Consider the following 8,043-nt stretch of genomic DNA (forward strand, 5'->3'; position numbering starts at 1 on the left):
TTTTTTTAAAAAATCATTGTCTTCTTTAGAAGCACTTAGCTGGCTGGCTGGCCCTGAGAATATGGTGTAGTTCAAGCACAGGTACCTTCTGTGTGAATTGGTGTTGAATGACCCTCACTCCCACCTAATTCTGGATGACCGAGTGCTGGGCAACCTCCTAAGGGACACAGTTGCCCAAGTACATGGGACTTTCAGCACCACTGCCTGCTTGATTGGCTTTGTGGTTTGATTCTTCGATGTCTACCCTGGAATAGTGCTACTTCAATGCCAGAATGCCAGAATGCCAGAAGGAGTTCTATATACTTGTGTGGTGAACTCTTCCTTTCATCACATACTTGGAGAACAAAGGACACTACTATCCTTGTTTTTTTCAACACATTACACATGGGAGATACAGTTAGAACATGTCAGAAGCTCCTGATTCAGTATGACAGGAGACAACTATTGATCTTGTTGCAGAACCGCACTGATGAAAGAGAGCAGGAAATTGTCCAGAAATCTGCCACCAGAAGCTCTTTACTAGAGGAGGAGTCTGTGAGGCACTTTCAGACAGTGGTGGTGAGGTGGCCACGGAAATAATGGAGTGAACCAGCTGCCATACAGCAGGCTGCACTGTGCCCAAGCCCACTTAGGGAACTGGACTAGGAGGCAGGCAAAGCATGTTCTACATTTCTCCAAATTGGAGGGCTCCCAACCAGAGGACCAATGGCCAGCTTTATTTAGCATTCCCTGGGTGAATGATTACATAGGCTGTGATGGCTCTGTAGACAATTTTTGTATCTAAGTGCTTGGACAAGAGTAGGCTGAATAAATGTACTTGGCTTCTATAATCTTTAGCATGTTACAGAATGGTATTATGGCTTGTAACCAGATGTTCCCCCATACCTCAAGTGCTCATAGGTTGCTTCTGGGAGGTGATTATGGGTGTAAGTGGACTGGCCCACTGATGCATTTATAACTAGGTGGGATATTAGGAAGTGACTTGTGGTCAGAGGGATGTCACTAGGGTGTGTGAAAAGGGTAACTATCCACCTCCTTTCTTGATCTCCACTTCGTGTTCATGCTTCCCTGGGCCTTGAAGTCAGCCTATGGACAGAAACTTGTATAAACTGAGCCAAAATAAACCTTTTGTCAGTTGTAGCTCAGCAATAGGCTTACAGAATTTATGTTTGAACAAGTAAGTCTTTCCCTGTCTATAGCCCTAGCCGTGGAGAGAAGATTGGCTACTTGTGTGATGAGTTTTAAATATTCAGTAGTCCACTTGAGGCTTTGTCCTACTAATCCCCAATTCAACACATTTATAATAGAGATATTAGTAACAAATACTGATGAAAATTTGTACATTATCTACAAAAAGAAGTACTTAGTACTTCTTTCATTATAGTTATCATTTTTTTTAACTTCAGAAATTATTTCTGATCTGATTTCCTCTATACCCTTCTGCAGCTGTTTCTTTACTTCAGATGCTATTACTTCAGAGATTTCAGGTATGTGATTCCCAATTTCTTCTATGCTTTTATCTCCTGCATTTGTTCTTGGTGGACTTGGGAGATGAGAATGCATTTTGTTCCTTCTCTTTGTCATCTTTGTATAACACTGTCATCTGACTTTTGATGTAGAGCTTTGATAGAGTTATTACCTTAGCACCAGGTCTAGATCTACCAAATTCAAACTCATCCAGGTGGGTGTGTTTTGGGTCTGGCTGCTGTGCTCCACTTCTTTCTGCTGCAGCCCTTGGAAGTGAACCTGCTATGCCACTCTGGCAAGATATTCTGCTCCTGGATCAGCTGGGTGGATCTTGCCTCTCACCTCTTTGCAGGGAATTCTGCCACAGGGTTCCGCACAAGGCCTGTGTGGTGGAGGAAGTTCCACACACACACACCTGGCCTGGGTGCTGGCTGGAGTGGGAACAACAAGTGGTCCCACTCACAAACTGGGCCTGGGTGTTGACTGGAATGAGGATCCGGTGGTCCCCGGGTGGTCCCACATGCATGCTGGACCTGGACACTGGCTGGAGTGAGGATCCAGTGGGCTATGAAAATTATCTAAATAACTTAGATAATTTTCATTGAAATTCAAACATATTCACTCTTATTTTTTATTTTATTTATTTTTATGTAGTTAGTATAGGGTCTACAGGCACCTTAATCTGCTGAGCTGTTTGGCTGGCCCTACAAATATAGTTTTGAAATTTATCATGGTAATATTTTAAAAGCTTAGAGAATGTAGATGAACTTAGTTATATTTATCCATAATTATTATTTAAACATTAAATAAATATTACTAAAAATATTAATGAAATATTTTATGCCGGTGAATGTCCCACTGAGCTCTGGGGTGGGCTTTCTCCCAGGCCTTGCAGTGCCAATGGGTGAGGGATGACATCTGGGAATCCCATGGTTATTTCACCTTAGTTTTGTGGAATGGCCCTTCATGGCCTTCTGGGTGTTGGTAATGGCATGAACTTTGGTCCTGATTCCCTCCAAAATGCTGCAGTTGTCCTGGAGCAAGAGGGTAAACAGATGGTGATGTTGGCAGTGCAGGAGACGTTGCTGCTGATCTTGAGGGAGTTGTCTTATTTCTGAGGGTTCATGTCCACCACAAACAGGAGCATCATCAGAAAGTACAGAGATGATGCCTCTTCATGTTTCTACTGAACTGTAACCTTTTCCATAGGAGCTAAGATAGCAATGATTACAACATTTTTAGCACCAGAATCACCCTGCTTAGTGGTGGTGGGATCTCATGCCTAGAAGATGGAGATGGGCTATCCCTTGATGACAAGCTTTCTGTGCTTAGCCTTGACTGTACCACTGAAAGTGCAATGAGTGGAATCATCTGAGAATATGTAAACCATGTAGTTCAGGTCATGAAGGTGCTACTGATAGCAACGATATTCACCCTGCTAGAGTTAAAAGCAGCTCTGGTGCCCAGGATACTAAATCTGTTTACTTTGACCTTAACCATTGTGCCTTATTGATGGGCACTGCACAGGATGTGGTTGTCTGCTGAGGGAGGAGGGATTTGAGAACCAGCTTTTCTAATTAGAAAGCTTAGACACAAATTCGTGGTAATAAGACAAACATGATTTCATTCTTTCTACTTTTTTATTTTTTTTAATGTTCTTCTCTCTCAGCAAAACACAGGAAGAGAAAGAGATGAATGAACATACATGCATGTGTGCGCATACACACACACACACACACACACACACACACACACACACCCCTTCAGCCTAAAACAATTCCTTTTTTAAAAAACAATTCTCATGCAAGTCAAGTGCTACCAAAATTGTCACAGATGGGCTCAGTCATGCCTTAATTTAATTTCAACAGACTCCATGCTGTGTAGCAAAAAAGTCTAATTTGGAAGAATATACCTAATTGTTGACTTACAAAAGACCTGAAATCACTTAGCTATTCATGATTTTGACTGCTCTCCACCTACCATGGAGAGCACATGGAAGGAGAAGGTGTTGCATGGGTGGCCTGCACACTCAGCTGCTACCTGTATCTCTGTTCAGGCAAACACCACTGTAGGCACTGTGCTCCAAAGGCATACACACCTCCCTTAGCAAGCTGTGCTTCTAATAGGAATGGGGACAGTGTCAGCTCTGGCTACTGTCTCGCTGGTTTTGCTTCTCTGCTGTTGCCATAGAAGATGGCCACACTGTTCTGAAGACCTCATATATGATCTTATTTTTTTTCAAAACTTCTCCTTTACATTAATTTTAGTTTTGATAAATTCATGAGAAATTGTGGCAGCTCTAATACCATGAACCAAAAAGAAAAAAATCCCATAACAAGTTGTCTCTTGATTAAATGATATATTTTTAGTACAAACCCTTCATTTCTGGAAGTAACTCCTGCTAGAGTCGTTCTTTGTATGCACCAAGTGCCTTTATGAATCCCTGTCTGAACATATATAGAGCTGCTTTGAACTTCAGGCTCTGTGTTTGAAAAAGATCCAAAATGATCTCTAGGGAGAAAAGTAATCTCACTCTTAATCTAGTAAAGGAAAATGGAGATATTGCAGGTGGTGGCTTCCCAAGGTTATTAAAGGTAATCATATATATATAATATATATATATATATATATATTCATTGTAATGTAATTTCATTTGTCAACAATAAGCAAACATTTAGTGATTTTATATTGGCTTTTTTATTATGTCCAGCTTGGTGATATTATCTTTTATGTTTCATGTAATACTGAGGGAATTCTGAGCCAGAATTTTATTTACTTAAGGAGAGGTGGAAAGGGCATGATAGCTATGGCTTTTTCCTCTCTGATTCTTTGTTCTGAATTTCAGAATGCTACATGCTCAAAGTAAATACTGGCACAAAAGAAGAGATTGCCAGAGTAGGTTAGGGCAAGTTATTGTATGGCTTTTTTCCTGCTAAAACAGAGCTTCCTATTTCAACTACTGGTCCACACCCTTTTACTGGTGCAAAAATCTGGAAGGAATTTTTGTATTTAATGATCATGATCCTGGAAGACTTTTGGACCCCCCGAAAGCAGTGACCCAGCACTTTTCAATACTTGATATTCTGAGGTTTAATTTGAAGGAGGTAATTTTGTCTAAGCATTGTACCCACTGACTCTGAATTATTGGTAGTTTTGTATTTGTCTCTTTGTATTCATCCTTGGCACTGATCATCCTACCTTCTGGACAATGGGATCTCTAAAATATAAATGTTATCAGCAAATTTCCTGATTAGATTTTTAGGAGTTACTCCCTATGTTATCAGGTTAATACTAGGCTATGTTAAAATAGCAAATTAACTTAAAATCCCAATGGCCTAATGAACCAAGGATGCAAAAAGTCTTACTCATCCTGCACAGGGCTCTTCTCCCCACACAGGCTGCCCTGATGTCCAGGCTGACAGAGACTGTACCATTGGACAAGATCAGGTTGCTGCAGCAATGATAAAGAGTGCAACTCTTCACTGTATTCTAGGAAAGACTCATCACTTCTCCTAGCTCACTGGCCAGAATAGTTCTGGAATTACCCTGCAGCCCCTCTAACTCAAAGGTGTGAAACTGTAGCCAGGTGTCAGAGGGAAAAAAGAACAGATATTGGTGAGCCCTGGTTAAATTTGTCATTCTTCATTGCCTTCATCATGAGGTTTTTCATAACTTGATCCTTGCTGCAGTTAAAACTACTCCCTGCTCCCCCAATCACTTTGCACTTCACTGCAGCTGTACTGAACTTCATACAGTGCTCCTAATATCATGTCTTTCACACCATCATGTCTACATGTGTGGCTTCATGGCCTGAAGCAATTTTCAAACCCTTAGTTTCCTTATGATTTAGTTCAAAATTTACTGTTCTGGCCAAGAAGACTCTCCCGGTTTCCCTCCCCAGCATGGGATATGTAGATGTTATCTTGATCCAACAGCACCTGCAACACCTGGGTAGTGCTTGCAAACTGTGCCCTGGATTGGTTCCCTACTCCCACATGCTGGAAAGAGCATGCAGGAGCAGAAATTGTGTTTTATTCACTTGAGAGTCAAACATTTGTCTGATAGCACATGCTTAATAGACAACTGTTGAATATAAAAATTAATTATAGAAAAATGCAAACCTTTGCTAATATGTTAAAATTAGATTTAGAATACGGGAAATTAAGAAGAGTCACAAAATAGACTGTTTTATGCTTTTGGGCCACTATATTCAAGCAGCCATTCTTTTTTCAGAGGAATTTTTTAAGCTGTTGTGGGTTAAATTAGGTTTCTAAAATAGTGTCTAAGGGCCAGCCAAATAGCTCAGTTAATTAAAGCACCTGCAAGCAAGTACAGAGGCCAGAGGGTCAATCCCTGGGCCTGCCATGCCAGCCCTACCCCTGGGGCATGCAGAGACTGCAATTGAGTTTGGGCGTGGTGGCATGTACCTGTAATCCCAGCTCTTGGGAAGCTGTAAAAACAGGTGAATCAGTACAAGTGTGATCTACTAGTGAGACCCTGAATACCCTGTAGACTCTTCCCTAAAGTACAAAAAAAAAGCAAAACAAAAACAAAACAAAACACCAAAAAAAAAAAAAAATAGTGTCTAATGCCTAGATGAGGATTTCTTTTTTCCTTGAAAATAAAACTCTTTAAATCAGCTTATAATTTTGATACCCTTTACAACTGTATTTTATATTTATATAATAAATGAAAGTTATTCAAGACTGCAGTCACACATGACTCTTTGTTATATACCACTGCCATTTCCCTTTAAATTCTTGGAGAAAGTTTGTTATTGATTATTCTGACCCTCTGATGAAATTTATCCTTTTGGCCTTTGTCATAGGTTGAATTATGTCCATTTAAATATAAATTGTAATAACTTCTACTTCTCAGCATCACCTTATTTGAAAAGTTTAAATTATTATTTATATCTTGGTTTCTCTTACGAGAGAAGTGATGTGTTATTTCACCATCTAGGAGATTGATTTTGTAGCAGTGGGGAGGGGACCTGGAGGTAGAGATGTGGGAAGGAGGGACCGGGAAGGAAAAGGATCAAGTTGTGATGTCTGCATCCCGATCCTCCAGGACAAGCTTGTGTACTGCAACCATATACTAATAGAAAGTAGCAAAAAAGAAAATCTATTACAGATGAAATCAAATTAAGATGAAGTCATTCTTTTTTTCTTTTGTAAATGTATTTGGTTGTTGCAGGGTCTTACTATGCAGCTTGGACTCATGGTGATCCTCCTGCTTTCAGCCTCCCCAGTGCTGGGATTACAGGTGTGTGCCACCATGCCTGGACTCTGGCTAGCTCAGTCTGCCCTGAAGGTGGGCCTGGCACAGCATGTGGTGCTGGGGTTTGAACCATGGTCCCTGTGCTTGCCTAAGCTTGCCTAAGCTTGCCTAAGCTTTAGACTGCTGAGTTTTCTCACTGGCCCAAGTCACTCTTTTTTAAAATTAATTTCATTGTTATATTTAGATGTACATAATGATCATATGCATCATAGGAAATTTGTATCTGTGCAGAATATATCTTAATTTTTTTCATTTCCCCCTTTCCTGCAACTCCATTTCTCCTCCTTGTTTCTGCTTTTTCCTTCTATTATCTTTTTTCTTGTTCCTTTGTTCTTTCCCCCATCCCATTCTCTAGTTCCTGTTCCCATTTGAACATTTTTTTCTAATAGTTCTTCACAATAACTGTTATACATTTGATCCTTACTTACACTTTCAGTTTCTTATACCACAGAAATAATAGATTGTTTAAACATGTGTGTCTGATTCATTTCACTTAAGAGTATGGTCTCAAGGTAGATCTAATTACCTAGAAAAGTCCACTCACCAGTTGATAGGCATTTGGGCCATTCCCAAGATTTAGTTATTATAAACTGTGCTTCCATAAAGAAGGCTGTGCATATATCATGGTGGTATGATGCATTTATCTTTCAGGAAATACCAAGAAGGGAAATAGCTGAATGAAATGGAAACTCTTATTTTAGTTTTCTGAGGAATCTCCATACTGATTTCCATAGTGGTTGTACCAGTTTACACTTCTACCAACACTGGAGAATTGTTCCCTTTTCCCCACAGATCCACCAGCATTTGTTACTGGTTGATTTATTACTTATTTATTAATATGTTTTTTAAAAGAATGCAAAATAGCTAAAAAAATTAGAAATGATACAAAACTTCTATAATAACCATCTTTCTGGGGTGAGATGGAATCTCAGTGTTGTTTTACTTTACATCTCTTGAATGACTGGTAATGTTGAACATGTTTTGATATATTTACCAATTCTACTTCTCTTTCATCTGAGAAGTGTGTATTCATCTCAGGTGCCCATTTTTGGGTTGAGTCTTTAAATTTGAGTGGTATTTTATTTGAATTCTTCAAATATTTTAGATATCATTCTTTTGTCTGAGAAACAATCGGCAAGTATTTTCCACCACTATGCGGGTTGTCTCTTCATTGTTGGTGGTTTCTTTTGCTGAGTGTCTTGGTTACTCTTGTCTTGTTGCATGGACAAATACCTGACACTCAAAATGAAGGAAGGAAAGATTTATTTAGCTCAAAGTTGCTGGAGGCTTCAGTCC

General features: G+C 39.7%; 1 pseudogene; it reads left to right on the forward strand.

Annotated features, from left to right (window-relative positions):
• The first annotated feature begins 61 nt into the window (after positions 1 to 61).
• LOC101565983 lies at positions 62 to 587 on the forward strand (annotated as a pseudogene).
• Positions 588 to 8,043: the final 7,456 nt, after the last annotated feature.

Source organism: Octodon degus, unplaced genomic scaffold, assembly GCF_000260255.1.
Source record: "Octodon degus isolate 3935 unplaced genomic scaffold, OctDeg1.0 scaffold00191, whole genome shotgun sequence".
In the NCBI taxonomy this organism is placed as follows: domain Eukaryota; kingdom Metazoa; phylum Chordata; class Mammalia; order Rodentia; family Octodontidae; genus Octodon; species Octodon degus.